This window comes from Garra rufa, chromosome 8 (genome assembly GCF_049309525.1).
Source record: "Garra rufa chromosome 8, GarRuf1.0, whole genome shotgun sequence".
In the NCBI taxonomy this organism is placed as follows: Eukaryota; Metazoa; Chordata; class Actinopteri; order Cypriniformes; family Cyprinidae; genus Garra; species Garra rufa.
In genome coordinates, this window is record NC_133368.1 from 30,582,324 (window position 1) to 30,597,401 (window position 15,078).

The 15,078-nt window shown below is 37.5% G+C and overlaps 1 protein-coding gene across 7 annotated transcripts in view; it reads right to left on the reverse strand.

The window, feature by feature from the left end:
• gulp1a (GULP PTB domain containing engulfment adaptor 1a) overlaps window positions 1-15,078 on the reverse strand; it is a 69,235-nt gene that overhangs the window by 31,680 nt on the left and 22,477 nt on the right. The window contains exon 1 of one of the 7 annotated variants that reach the window (XM_073845369.1): window positions 1,713-1,867. The exons of the other annotated variants lie outside the window; for them this stretch is intronic. The gene's annotated coding sequence lies outside the window, so the exon portion shown is untranslated. Of the gene's footprint in view, window positions 1-1,712; window positions 1,868-15,078 lie in introns of those variants that run through there. 7 annotated transcript variants of the gene reach the window in all.

A 15,078-nucleotide genomic window follows, 5' to 3' on the forward strand; every position in this document is an offset into this window, starting at 1 on the left:
CCTAACCTATTAACACATTTGCTCCAGAGCTTCATAGGAAAACCGCCCAGACCATTTCATCACAACATTCCACAGTGAGTGAAAAAAACTCTGGTTATAATGCCCCTGCCTTTCCAACTCCTATTCTACTAAGCAATATTATCTGCTGCCCGGTCACACCTGGGCAAACACCTGGCTGTGCTGTCCACCAGCCTGACTGACAGCAGCTGTGTTTGTTCTCCATTTATCACTTCCTGGCTGGTCACTCTGTCCCAGAGGGGACACCCTGAGACCTTCCTTTATGCTGAGCTGCAAGTTCTGCTGATAATATTTAGTATCTTCAAAGTGAACTTCAGCTTAGGCATGTCTGAGAAAACCCAAAGCAATTTATAACTGTTGGGTGGAGAAGCTACGCTCCCCCAGATTTGAAGTCTGAGATTGCCTGGGTCCTTTTAGCTGGATTTGAAGTTGAAAATATAGTTGCAAATAACAGTTATTAGGACCCAACAGCAAATTTTATTTCAGCTCAAAGCTCATAAAATATTCTAAAACAATAACTGCTGTCATTTAACTGATATGTTCCATTCAGGAATTATGTTTTGGTGAAATAAGCCATTTTGACAGAGGCCATACAATGTTCTGAAATCTGTCAAATACAGATGAGAACATTTAAAGCATGAGATTTCAAATCCCTAATCATAAAAACCCGTTTTTCATATTTTGCTTTACAGTTGCACCAATATTCCAACTCATACACAACTGAGTTCTAGCTGACATTTAGGCCTTCGGGGCAAATTTCACATTTCTACCATTTATAGTTTATTTTGCACATTCCATTTTAGAGAAGAAAGCCAAAGCATAATAATAATTTTGACAATAATAATCTCAGCACTTCACACTTGTAACCCTAAAAATGGCTTCAGAGAAAACCGAAAAACATGTTTTACTTCATGCACACTTTAACCTGCACTTCACATACATCATTTTTAAGAGAATTCTTTACATTCTCACATTCATTGAAAGCAGAAGCTATCGCAGCATTCGTTCTTAAAGAAAACAAAAAACAGGTTTATAAAAGAAAAATACTGAAATGACTGGAAATGGTGATTCTTTGAGTATTGTAATCAACAATCAAACACTTATTAAATAATTATAGCTTATATCTTATAGATTACAGTTATTTCAGAAATGCTTTATATAATATTCTTTAACAAGAACTAAAAGTAAGAAGTAAGTAGGACCTTAAATATTCAAATAATCAGACTATTGTTTGGAGGGTGAAAAATGTAACCTGCTTTCTAATTAGAATTTCTTATACGATGTTGTTTAAAAAAAAACACAACTTTTCAAATGCTCAAAAAGCATGCAACAGCTTAGGATAAACACAAAAATGTAAACATCCACAAAAAAGTTAAGGCCGTTCAAAGCTGATGAGCATTCCACTGATATGACCCATATCTTAGTGAACCCTGCCAGCATTCACAACAAAACTATGCTTCACCACCACGACAGCCCTGAGAAACACAGAATGAAATAGAACTATCCTTTGTTTCCAACAGAACCCTATTCACTAAGCTCAAATAGCAGCCATTCTAAAACAATGTTTATTAATTCAACCCTCAGCATTCCTTACATGGATCAGTTGTTATTCTCCGCTGAGCTCGGAGCCATACTGGAAACACTCCTGTCCTTTCTGTCAGTCCTCTCCACATAAAAAAGGCCAACATTCTTACCAATAATGAGAAGAGATTTCCAAAGCACCAGCCAGTGTCTTCTGCCAAAGACGAACCAAATGAGAAAACCGACGGAGAGAGAGCCTCAAGACGAAAGCTAAAAGATGGGTGAAATGTAGAGCCCGGCGACTTATTCACTTTCACACAAGCTGGGATACTAAGGAGGAAGTTCCAGCAGTGCTTAATAGTTTTCAGCTGTGGGCCAGATGGGGTTATGTGAAGTACTAAAGTAACAGGGGCGGCGGGTTTGCAAGCAAAACTAGGTGTCTCATGAGTGTGAGAGAACCTCTTGAAAGAAAGAACAGGAGAAAAGGAGACAGGAAGAGAGAATGACAGAAATTTAGATTTATATCTCTGGAAAACTTGTTTTCGATTGGCCAATCAAAGTTGAAGAGTCAAATATCCTCTGTATAATTACTGATAAACTGCACAATTGACCACTGTTCATGGCAACATACTGATGCTTTCTTTTCATTTAGATTTTTTCAACATTTTCAACATTAGAAGACACAATTGGCACAGTCTTGCAACTCAAACCATAGCAACAACAATTGCAATTTTACCCAAAAAAGAAGCATCTGTGTTAGTAATTTACGTAAGGACATTAACTCACTGAAAACTTGCTGAACATATGAAAACAAAAGTTTCCACCACAGAAAAAAAAAAAAAACGTCAACCACAAAAATTCTGGTTCATACTTCAGCCACAGAGCAACTTGAGTGCAAGACAGTGGACTTTGGCAGCTAACGGTGTTACGCTCACTGAAATCTGACACCTATGCTTTATTCAACATGTCACAACTGCTACAGATGACCAAGACACTAGACAGACAGCAGACATGGAAATGTACAGCTCATATAGATGGTGAAAAGTACATCTAATTCTGTCTTCTCTTATCCAAGAAGAAATCGAGTGGGGTGGGGCTGTGTTAGTCTTGGCATCAGCAGGTCTGAGAATATTTTAAAGGATTCTTTTCCTTTATTATCCTAAAATTTGTTTTCCTTTCCATCATCTAGCCCCCCTCCCCTCCTTTTGTGGACAGATGTGGGGAGGGGAAAGTAAAGCGTTTAAGACTTTGGCATTTTCCATTTCGTGAGGTAAAAGTAGTTATTCTGTGGTTTGGACCATATGTTTTAAAGTGCAGAAGTAGTCATACTCTTACAAGCACCTGGCCGACATTAGCAAGAAATGTTGACACTTAAATGTTTATCTATAGGAAATCTGATAACACTTTCAGATGGGCACAGGAAAAACAACAAACATAAGCAACATTGACTACTAATAATGAATGCAGGCACACACTAATGTGATACAAAATGGTCAACTGTTCATTTCAGTGAATCAATTCCAAGCTGTTACTCAACCATTAAAGGAGAAGTTTACTTCCAGAATAAAATGATAATTTACTCACCCCCATGTCATCCAAGATGTTCATGTCTTTCTTTCTTCAGTCGCAAAGAAATTAAAAGGGTCATATGATGCAGTTTCTTGTTTTTCTTTGTCTTTGGAGTGTTACAAGCTGTTTGTGCATAGATAACCCTGCTGAAAAAAACAGCATATGCTGGTTAGGTAGGTTTTGGTGCTGGGATGCTGGTTTTAGCTGGTTTATGCTGGTCCTTTGCTGGTTTATGCTGGTCCTTGACCAGCAACATGACCAGCATAAACCAGCAAAGGACCAGCATTAACCAGCTAAGGACCAGCTAAGGACCAGCATAAACCAGCAAAGGACCAGCATTAACCAGCAAAGGACCAGCATAAACCAGCTAAAACCAGCATCCCAGCATCAAAACCTACCTAACCAGCATATGCTGTTTTTTCAGCAGGGAAGATCTGTAAAGTTGCAAAGCTTAAAGTTTCAAACACAAATAGATATTTATTATGTAAGTTAAGTCTCAGCCAGGAATTTGGTTAATCACAATGCAGTTTGTTTGGAAAAATTCTAAATGTTGTTTCAGAAAGGCGGGGCAGAGAGGAGCAACAATAATGTACAATATGTGGGAAAAAAATGTTTTTTGAACCTCAAAATGCATAAACGCATTGCATTGGACCAAATACAGAAAATAATGCTCTTTTTAGCAACATCATATGGCCCCTTTAAGTTTTTTGAGGAAAACATTAGGATTTTTTGCCATATAGTGGACTATTATGGTTGACCAATGGGTTGAAGGTCCAAACTGCAGTTTCAATGCAGCTTCAAAGGGCTCTATACGATCCCAGCCAAGGAATAAGGGTCTTGTCTAGTGAAACGACTGGTTATTTTTCAAAACAATAACATTTATATACTTACATATAACCACAAATGCTCATTTTACAACAGGACTACCTCATGCATTATGTATTCACGTTGAAAAGGTCATGCATTAGGCATGTTTCAGTGTTTACCCAGTGTTAAGCAGTAGTACCAACCAAGTGTTTACAAGTGAACATGCAAAGAATGTCAAACGCCCTTTACAAAAATAGGTAAAACAACAAATGTCAAACAAATTTGAAGTTGGATTTGAAAATGAGATGGAGTTTTTTGCCCTACCTTTTTGAAGAGAAGTACACACCTGAAGAACTTACCACACGTGAATTTTCCAACATGATTATGTAATTTGTGCATGCGCATCGCAAAGCAAGTGCAAGATGAGCATTCGTGGTTAAAAAACAAAAAAAACATTAAAATTTTTTAAAGAAAATGACTGATTGTTTCGCAAGATAAGACCCTAATTCCGTGTAGAGCTTTGAACCTTTGAAGCTGCAATGAAACTGCAATTTGGAACTTCAAGCCACTAGCCACCATAGAACTCCACAATATGGAGAAAAATCCTGAAATGTTTTCCTCAAAAAACTTAATTTCGTTGCGACTAAAGAAAGAAAGACATGAACATCTTAGATGACATTGGGGTTGAGTACAATTTCAGGTATTTTTATTCTGGGAGTGAAGTTCTCCTTTATTAAGTGCTACCATTAAAAAAAAAAAAAAAAAAACATTTCCAGAAGTGTGGGTTTGCACATTCCAGACAGACTATGCGATAGTTGGGAGGATTTTCAGTGATTTTTTTTCTACATCATCTCAGCAGTAGGTGGTGGCAATTGACTTAAGCGAGTCAATTAATTGTTTGTTTATTCAACCGATTCATTCAAAATCATTGATTCATTGAAGGATGAAACAAGTGAATGGCTTTATGAGTGAGTCAGTGAATTCTTTCAAAAACACTTAATTTGTTTGAAAAAGTTTCCACTGGTGGAGCGAAATGTACAGATATAGATATTGAGATACATATTTAAATAACTTCCCCAAACATACTAACTCAAATGTGAAACTCAGAGACTAAGGGAGTTTATGGTTATAGATACATTCACTCAGGGACTTGCAGAAGATGAAAAGAAACGGAGTGGGTGAGGAGATCTTGGCTGGGAAAAAGAGGAGCACAATCTTGTTAAGGTCGGAAGCTAGCTGAAGTAAAAGTCTTTGCATTTCTATTTTTGCTTCACCCCAGCAAGCCTTTGCCAAGAATGTACTTGTATGTATATCTGATCATGGCACAAAAAGGTACTCAAAAAGCAACTCCGTTCCAAAATTTCTAGTGAGCTACCAACATAGGGAGCACTTTAAGGTATCACTAAAAAAGCTCCAAGCTTGTTTTTCCTAGAACTGGCTCACTAGGTTTCCACTCGCCTGCTTATTAATAATTTGAGCACTATTTGCAGCCTAAAGCATTTCAAATCAGCCACTCGTGAGGTTAAAGTGGTTTGCTTCATTAATTGGGATAAACAGGTCTTGATGAGCTGTAATTACAGAAGAACTTTTCAAGACAAACCTTATCATCAATTAATAGCACAACACCAAGGTCGAGCAACAGAGCATTTTTCAATAGGTCAGCTGTTGACATTTCTCTTTGATTCAAGAGCCAGAGGCATCCAACGAAGAAACAATTAAAAGAAATAGACCAGAGCTTGTTGCCATACAATAGGTGAAATGAGCAAAGAAAAGATGGTCTACACTCTTTAATAATTTAGGGTTTAAGTTAGTTCACCAGAATTTATTCAGGACAGCTTGAAAGGCGACGGTCTACGGATGTCTCTTGATATGTTTCTATAATGACACATGCTGCTTCACATAAAAAGAACACAAAAACGACAAAGGAAAAATGAATAAATAATTTAAGAAATTCTAGGCCATTTTGCTGCAAAAATGTCTGAGTGCTTCATAATTAGAGAGTATAGACGAATATCAAACTGCAGGTTAGGAGCCCCAATCTCGAGTGCAATGTCCAAAGTTAACATTTTGCAACAACTACTAAAGTCAAGTGAATTGAAAAAAAAAGACCAGATATAAATATTTCTTAGCAGCTATGAAGCTGCATTATTTTTAGGTTGTTTTGTCCTTGCACATACACTGAAAAACAGTCAAGGTGATTTGTTTTCCCTTGCAGCACCTAGTCCCACTGTCTCTCTGTGAAATTGCCTCTCTCAAAAAGTACATCAGCGCGGTTCAGACTAAGGTTCTTAAAATTCAATTTAAAAGCATTTATTAAATTGCAGTGCCAATTTTTACTTGTATTTCGCACTGTTAGTTTTGTATCCTGCTTCTGAAGTACACATCAACACAACACTTCAGATATCTGCTCAGTGCTGGATGAGCTAGAGTGCTTATGTTAACACAGAAGTATTACTGTAGGGGTCATTTGGACTATTTTTTCCCACATCCCCAGGTCATTCACCTAAATCAACAAAAGCATGGCTTTCTAGAGTAACCACATGATGATCTTTTAAGCAAAAGCCTCAGCTGCACTTCAAGACAGAACATGTGTTTACAACCACCAGTGGATGTTGAGCAGGAAATGTGGGATTCGGTCTCAATGATACCCTTACAAATTGTTGCAGCTGAGAGCTGAGAAAATTGAGCTGACCTCTCTGCCCATTCCGACTATACCATGCTGGAAATGAAGTCCTCACCCATTCAATTTAAATAGCACACACTCAATACAATATATATGTTTGCTTTCCTTTGACCAGATGACACTGACGTGGCTTCTTTCAGAAAACATGTAGGCTTTTAAAATTGATATGCAACAGGAAGACAGGAGAAGGCTGAGTAAAAAGTACTGAGAAATGAAACGTACTGAGAAATGAATGTATGAATGCTGTGTCTTATAAAGTGTCTTGTAATAAAAATAATTGTAATAATAATTCACAAAATACAGTTTAACATCAAATAAAAATCAATCAAATAAACGCATTATTATGGTTGTATCACTCTGCTTGCAGAATTTCTCACAGCGAGTGTCATTTTGGATGCCTACATTCACTATGATTTTATAAATAATACTGTTTTGTTTCACAAAATGTAGTTTTATAAGTTTTTAGGTGAGAATGTATTTGTTTAGACTTCAAATATGTGGTTTGTTAATAAGATAATGTCTATTTGACAATTTTCTTCAATATTTTCGGAGATGTGAGCTCCAGGGCGTTAGCGGCCATTCAGAGTTAATGAACCCATTGAGAGCAGCCTTACCTCCGCCAGATCTTTTGGAAGTTGCAACTAACTCCCATGTCTCTATAGTGGTTAAACATGAAAAATAATTTATTTTGGGTAAATCTAACGGGCAGTGTTTGGTCTCAATCTATTACTTGTAAAAATCTCATCACATTATATTTTATGTAAATTTAAAGGCACAATATGGAAGTTTTCACTGCTAGAGGGTGCATATTCAAAACAAAGAAAGAAATTCATTACGTCGTGATAGAGTGTGAAATCATGGGAGTTGTAGTCTTCATCCCCACAGCCGATGCACTTCGTCGGGACTTGGGTAGAAATCGTGTCCATGGATACACAGCATTTATTATGCCACAGTCGACCGCTTACAATTCTTCTGGTCATACGTATGTGAGGTAAAACATTGTTTTATCATACTAGATACATTTGAAAGTGAATGTTATAACCAGGATTGTTGAAAGTTACTTTTAAAAGTAATGCATTACAATATTGAGTTACTCCTTAAAAAGTAACTGATTACATTACTTAGTTACTTTTTATGGAAAGTAATGAGTTACGTTACTTTGCGTTACTTTTTAAATCTGGGCAGGGCTTGCTTGTTTGTTTTTAATATAAAAAGTTCTATTTATATGTAAAAGCCTTTTCACACCAAAAGCCTCAGGCTGAAGGGAAAGTAAATTCAGCTCTTCAGCAATAAAAAAAGAAAAACAAAATGTTAGATCATTTTGAGTAATTTTTGCTTATTAGTATGGATGAATTGGATCATTGAAGGTCAGGAGCAAAGACATCAGTTAATAAAATGGGATTAAATACATAAAGGATATTTGTATTATTTAACATATTTAATTATTGCAGGTTTGCGTTGAATTTCACTGTTTTTATTCATTTTGAGGAATACTGTATCTGTTTTTTAGTGAGTGAGATTTTTTTTGCATGTTCACATTTATTCTAGAACTAAAGTAACATCTTACTCACAATTTCTTTCAACATGGAGACAGCAGAGCTTTTAATCAATAAATGGGGGGGAAAGTACTTATTTGTAAAAGTAACTCCAATGTTTTCTTGTCAATTAAAAAGTAATGTGTTACTTTACTAGTTACTTGGAAAAAGTAACCCCCAACACTGGTTATAACGCTACTCTGTGCATTTGTATCAAAGTGTCTTTGGGGTTTCAATGTTTTCTACAAAATAAAACTGGAAAGATTAGGGTGTATGACGTCAAGGACATGGCGATGCAAGGACACGGTTCATGTCACTAGTTAAAATTGCTTATTTCTCTGGTTTTAAACATTGCTTGAAACATTGGGGATAACGCAAGTACACACGTCAGCAAAATACTGTATATAACACTGTTCTAGTGTTTTTTGGATATTTAATTAAAAAAAAATCATACATATTATGCCTTTAATGCTTTATATCAGAGCGCTGCCTTTGCACTTTTGACTAAACTGCCTAGCAACTTTATTTTTTACATTTTATTGTATACCTAATCATACACAATATTTAATAAATGTATTGTTTTCAAAAATACAGCAAACGAAGCTGACGCTTATAGAGAAGTTTCCTCTTTCTAACATACAGTCTGACAACCCTCTAAATGCAGGCTCTCACATCCCATGATTACCTCTCTCTGCCCTGCAAGGTCGCATAACGTGGTCCATCAGCGAGAGAATCAGAGACTCCTGCTCTATATCTGTAAAAACTGAATTACAGCCAGCTCACTCTGTCAGAGCCAATGTACCCACATCTACAGAGCCAATGGATCATGATCAAGTGAACCTAGAGCATAGAAAAACCCACCAATGTCTAACCCTTTCTCTCCCTTACACACACCTCTGTCTAGACCACAGATGGGAATATGCTGCATTTCAGTTTCAAACAGTTAACACTAATGAGAGAGGAATATAGGACCTGTAAACACAGCACTGAAGAGACCTAATTGCCAATTAGAGTTAGTTTGCAGTGGAACCAACTGAAGTTACGCTTTAACATGAGAAGGACCTTTCAACATATGAAATGTCATTTTTTATCATCTCCGTGACCATCTGATTTATCATATACCAATGCCTTTACTGCAATCTGCTAATCTTATACATAAGTGAAATCGACACTAGTAAAGACAACATCAGTGTCAGGATTGGAGTGTCACCAGTTCTGCTACTGACAGTGGAGTTGGCAGATATAGGTCAAAACTTTTGTCATATTGAAAAAGAGAAGAATGACACATAATTCCTATGGGACAAATATGGAGAATGCAGTTCGACTTCAGATTCCATGTAACTGGAACAAACCATGAAACATAAAATCATTCTAGAACCAAAGTTGAGAGCAGCACAGCTGCACTGTCCTAGCCACCACGGACAAGACCTAGTAAAAATTGTAAAACTTTGCATCACTTCAACCAAGTAATGAAAAAATAATTCTAATGCTGTTATTAGTGCAAAGACATAGCTCTAAAACAAAGCCACTTGAGACTCATGTAAAAGAAAAACCAAGTCTTGCAGCCGTTGTGCAGACAAACATAGCCAACTTCAAACTATAGCTCAGTGTTCATCCCAAAGGGTCAAGAAGAAGAAATCACAGGCAAAGAGGATCAGAAGAATCTGGTTCCAAGTGGTCAAAACTAACTCAGAATAAAATCAGACTTCATACTTTCTCAGCTCTGAGAAGAGAAATTCTTATTCTTATAACACTTATTTAGAAGCAATGTGAAGCCAAATAGTTCTGGGCGTACGTGCATGAAACCTACAATACAATGCAGAATAATCGGGTCTCATCTAAGCAAGATCATAATCATCTGTAAGTCAACAAATAATTTATTTGATCGAGAACAGCATGATTGGAAGCCGTGGGAGGTAAAGATACTGTGTGACTACCAGAAGCTGCAGTCAAAAAGTACATTGCCACAAAGAACACAAAAGATTTCATCAGCTAATAAAGCATGAGATGGGATTTCATGGTCTTGAGAGCAAAGCAGGCAACTTGCACCTCTTCTGAGACTAAAAATTTCCATAGACTTTTTTCCCATAAGTGATTCACAACACTCCGTAGTCAGCAACAAACGCCACAGCACTCCAACACTCCAGAGCAAACACCACATTGCTGTATGCAAACAGGAAAAGAGATTTGCTGATGATGATTCTGTTAAAACACTTGGAGGTATTCAACATTCCTATTTAGACTGCATTTGAAAGCGAGAAGCTTAAATCCTTTTTTTGCTTCCACACATTTCAACCCTTGAAACTTTCTCCTCAAGAGCTGCACCAATTGAATTGTTTTGTGTTTTGGTATAAAAAAATTCCCTAGACAGACTGTACTGCCAATTACAGCAAACCCAGTCTTAAATTTAGCATTCACCCCAAATATTAAGTAAAAAACACTGTGTACATGCTTTGAGAATCCAGAGGAATGTGAAAAAGCCATTTTGACTTCCTGCCCACAGAAACTCAACGTTCCCCCACATCTGGTGAAAGCATTCACCTCAAATGTAGAAAAATGTTCAGGCAGGGGGCAGAATGTTTTATAGAGAGAAAACCGGATGGCCTTGAGCATGGTCAACATCAAATACAGCCATTAATAGAAATTAGCTGAGACGTGACCTTAAGATATTCTACTTCAAAAAGACCGGTAGAGAATCAGTTTTGTGATTAGTGAAGACTGTTAAGGTCAGTCCAAAATATAAAATATATGCATCTAATTCATTTTAAAGATCATTAGGTCAGATCAGTCTAAATCCAAGACTGATGGGATGAAGATGTAGCAGTGAAATGTCAGCAAAACAAAAAGTAGTTTCTGTGCAAATCATTCGCAACACAAGTCCCTTCTCGAATTGAGAATGGTTTGCAAACAATTTGCACAGAAATTCGTTTTGCTCAAGCCTCATACAAATATGTATGAAAAAGATTGTTTAGATAACAAGTCAAGGAGGTGCAAAAACTGAAAGGAGCAAAGGCTGAGAGCATGAATCAGGCACAGGCCCTTACTATGACACAGGTGCCGTCCTGAGGACTGTTCCAGACAGATTGATCTTTCTGCTGCCATCAGCAAAAAAGGCCCATAGGATATGACAGGCATTTTGTCTTCATTTGCTTCCCATGAAGTACTTTGAGGCTTCACAAACACACCAGCAGAATGTTCAGAGCCTTTTTAATACTACTTGAAGATGTCAGCACATCAAAATTTCTATACTTGCGAAGAGGAGGAAAATGTGAGTGACATTTAGGAAAGAGGGAAATTGTCCTTCAGCTCTTTTCAATGGACAAGGCTTCCTGCAAACACTGAAAGGAAACTAATGGGTTGAGTGAATGACATGTTTCTTTTAAAAGTAGCGATGTGAAGATGTGCCAAAGTTGGACCATGCTTGGAAAACATGGTTAAAGAAACAGGGCAAAGCATTTGTTGTTAGACTCATAATTTGACAAGGTTTTAAATGTCCTTATTTTAACTGGCCGAGGTAAAGCCCTTTAACCCTACTAAGTGCTCCAAGCCACATTTCACAATTCTCAATGCCAGTGTTCTGCCATGGGCAGATAACAGCCTCAAAACCAGCCACAGAGACCGCAACAGAATGAATTTCAGGAGCTGTTGGAGACAAGCTTCCAAGAACCAGACACAACCTTCCAATCTATTAAACCAGTTACAAATGCTTGTTAAAACTGAGGTCAGCAGAGCCAAGCAACCAACCTTGGGGAGCACAGTATGGACAATTCTGACTGTAAACGGTTTCAAAGATTCAGCCTGAGAAGGAAACAAATCAGCCTGAATTCTAATATTCCAAGAGGCCCTACTCCATTATTGTTCTTTTAAAGCCAAAGCTAATAAGTCTAGAGTGCTGAGAAAGAGGGAGGATAGAAACAGAGGTAGGGGCTACATTACTGCCTGACCCAGTTAGAATAATTGATTTCATGTGTCAACTGAGTCAAGTTAAGTTGAGCAGTAATTCCAAGGAAGCAGAATGGAATTAATCAGGCTTCAACCCTGAACTGCAGACAGGGAGTCCTCTGGATGAAAATTCCACAGGCACAAAAGACAAGGGGTATTCAAGTTATCGATTACACTGTACTTAAATTTCAGTGTTTCAACTAGGTGAGTTCCTCCTAACCAAGATAAAAAAGAGAGAAAAAATTACATAACATAATAAACAAAAAGAAAAAAAAAATTATTGTCCATTAAAAAAATTCCATTGTCTGGTAAACACTGATTATTCTTAGAATGTAGAATTTATTACATACCCTGGTGTGAAAAAGTGTTATTTTTTTTTGCATGTTTGTCACACTTTAATGTTTCAGATCATCAAACTAATTTAAATATTACATCTGGCGTAAAAGTAACACAGCATTTCAGAAAAAGAACATCATACCAACAGTAAAATATGGTGGTGGTAGTGTGATGGTCTGGGGCTGTTTTGCTGCTTCTGGACCTGGAAGACTTGCTATGATAAATGGAACCATGAATTCTGCTGTCTACCAAAAAATCCTGAAGGACAATGTCCGGCCATCTGTTCGTGACCTCAAGCTGAAGCGAACTTGGGTTCTGCAGCAGTGATCCAAAACACACCAGCAAATCTACATCTGAATGGCTGAAGAAAAACAAAATGAAGACTTTGGAGTGGCCTAGTCAAAGTCCTAATCTGAATCCTATTGAGATGCTGTGGCATGACCTTAAAAATGCGGTTCATGCTCGAAAACCCTCCAATGCGGCTGAATTACAACAATTCTGACAAGATGAGAGGGCCAAAATTCCTGCACAGCGCTGCAACAGACTCATTGCAAGTTATCGCAAACGCATGATTGCAGTTGTTTATGCTAAGGGTGGCCCAACCAGTTATTAAGTTTAGGGGGCAAACACTTTTTCACACAGGTCCATGTGGGTTTGAATTTTGTTTTCCCTTCATAATAAAAAACGTCATTCAAAAACTGCATGTTGTGTTTACTTCTTATCTTTGATTAATATTTAAATGATGATCTGAAACATTAAAGTGTGATAAACATGCAAAAAAAAATAATCAGGAAGGGGGCCAACACTTTTTTACACCACTGTAAAATATTTCTGAGGAGGCACCAATAGTGATCCTGGATTATGTGGTGCTTTGGAACGAAATAAATTTGAAATTTTCATTTTTGAGGTAACTATCCATTTAAAGCAACCCAGGCTCATGTAAATACATGGCTCTGCAACACCATAATTACGTACTTTACTGTACGAAATGGCCAGAGACTGACGCTAAAACACGTGACCATGACCATGTTTATTTCGTTGGTACAGGCGCATATTGCTGCTTTTTTATAACGCAGCTTGAGGTACGTATTGCGGCTGTTCAAAAGTCAAATATCCAGGTAGTGTCGCTAAAGGTTAATGCTCTATCGTGAAAATATCCCCTACACCAAACCCAACCCTAAACCTACCAAACAGTGTTAACTTAAGAAATGCAAAATAATTATATAAAAACGGATTTGTTAATGCAGCCATGCTATTTTAACTTTCTTATGCGGATTTGAGCTGTTTTGTCAAACCATAGTTTCACAGGGTTCGTACCGGAGCTCTTCATCACTCAAGTCCAACACCATATCGCGTGAGCTACCAAGCAAACCAACTGAATTCATATTCACATTAGTGATGGGTCGTTCTTGAACGATTCATTCATTTTGAACGAATCTTTAATGTGACTCGGGAAGAACGAGTCGTCTCGGGGAGTGATTCGTTCAGTCGCGCACGCGCAATTGCGCAACTATGAACGAACGACTCAAACTCGAAGACTCGAGAGATGAACTATCAATTCTGTTTCCGGCTCAGGCAGCATAGGTTAAGCGTATGAGGCTGTCACGTGATGAACGAACGACTCAAACCCGAAGACTCGAGAGATGAACTATCAATTCTGTTTCCGGCTCAGGCAGCATAGGTTAAGCGTATGAGGCTGTCACGTGATGAACAAACGACTCAAACCCGAAGACTCGAGAGATGAACTATCAATTCTGTTTCCGGCTCAGGCAGCATAGGTTAAGCTTATGGGGCTGTCACGTGATGAACGAACGACTCAAACCCATACAGATAGAGGTGAGGGAGCTAATCATAGACTGAAGACCCAGGTAAACAATGAATTAACCTTTTCTTTTTCTAATAGTATTATAGTTTTGTCTTGTTTGTAGTGTAATCAACGTTTGTATAAGCAGTACATGTGTTATGGAAGTAACACGTAGCTTTTTAATTATATTTTGGTAAAATGAACGAAATGAACGAAATGACTTGAAAAAAGATTCGTTCATTTTGCTGAACGAGACTCAAAGATCCGAGTCGGTAAAATGATCCGAACTTCCCATCACTAATTCACATTCGTATGAAGCTGTACATGTGACGACAACGTTTGAAAGTATCAATTTTCAAATCGTGCGGAATGTTAAAATAGCTTTGAAGTCATAACATAATATTCTGCAGGTAATTGTGTGAATATTAGGGTTTATTAATCAAAACTCTGTACCTGTAAATCATACTTTGTGTGAAAAGGAATAAAAGTTGAGTTGAGAAAAAGTTTTACTGCCTCTAACTGGAAACTGCAGTGATTCGTAGTGCGTTTTTTCAGTTTTGCAGAAATGTATATACAGTAGAAGCACGTATTTCCAATGAGCCTATGTTGCTTTAAAGTGTGCTAAAGGTACAACGCTGTACCTTTATTGTCCCAGTGACAAGCTGTTGCATCCCTAAAGGTACAGCTTTTTTCCAATCTAGAATACAAATTGTTTTGTTGCAACTCTTCCTGCAAGTGCCATTCATAATCCACTTTGCTAAAAAAAAAAAAACTGTTTGTATGGGTAGATGCTTCTGTAGAATCAAATTCCACAGTATCTGAATAGCACAAAAAAGAAAATTATTCAATACCAGGTCTCTACT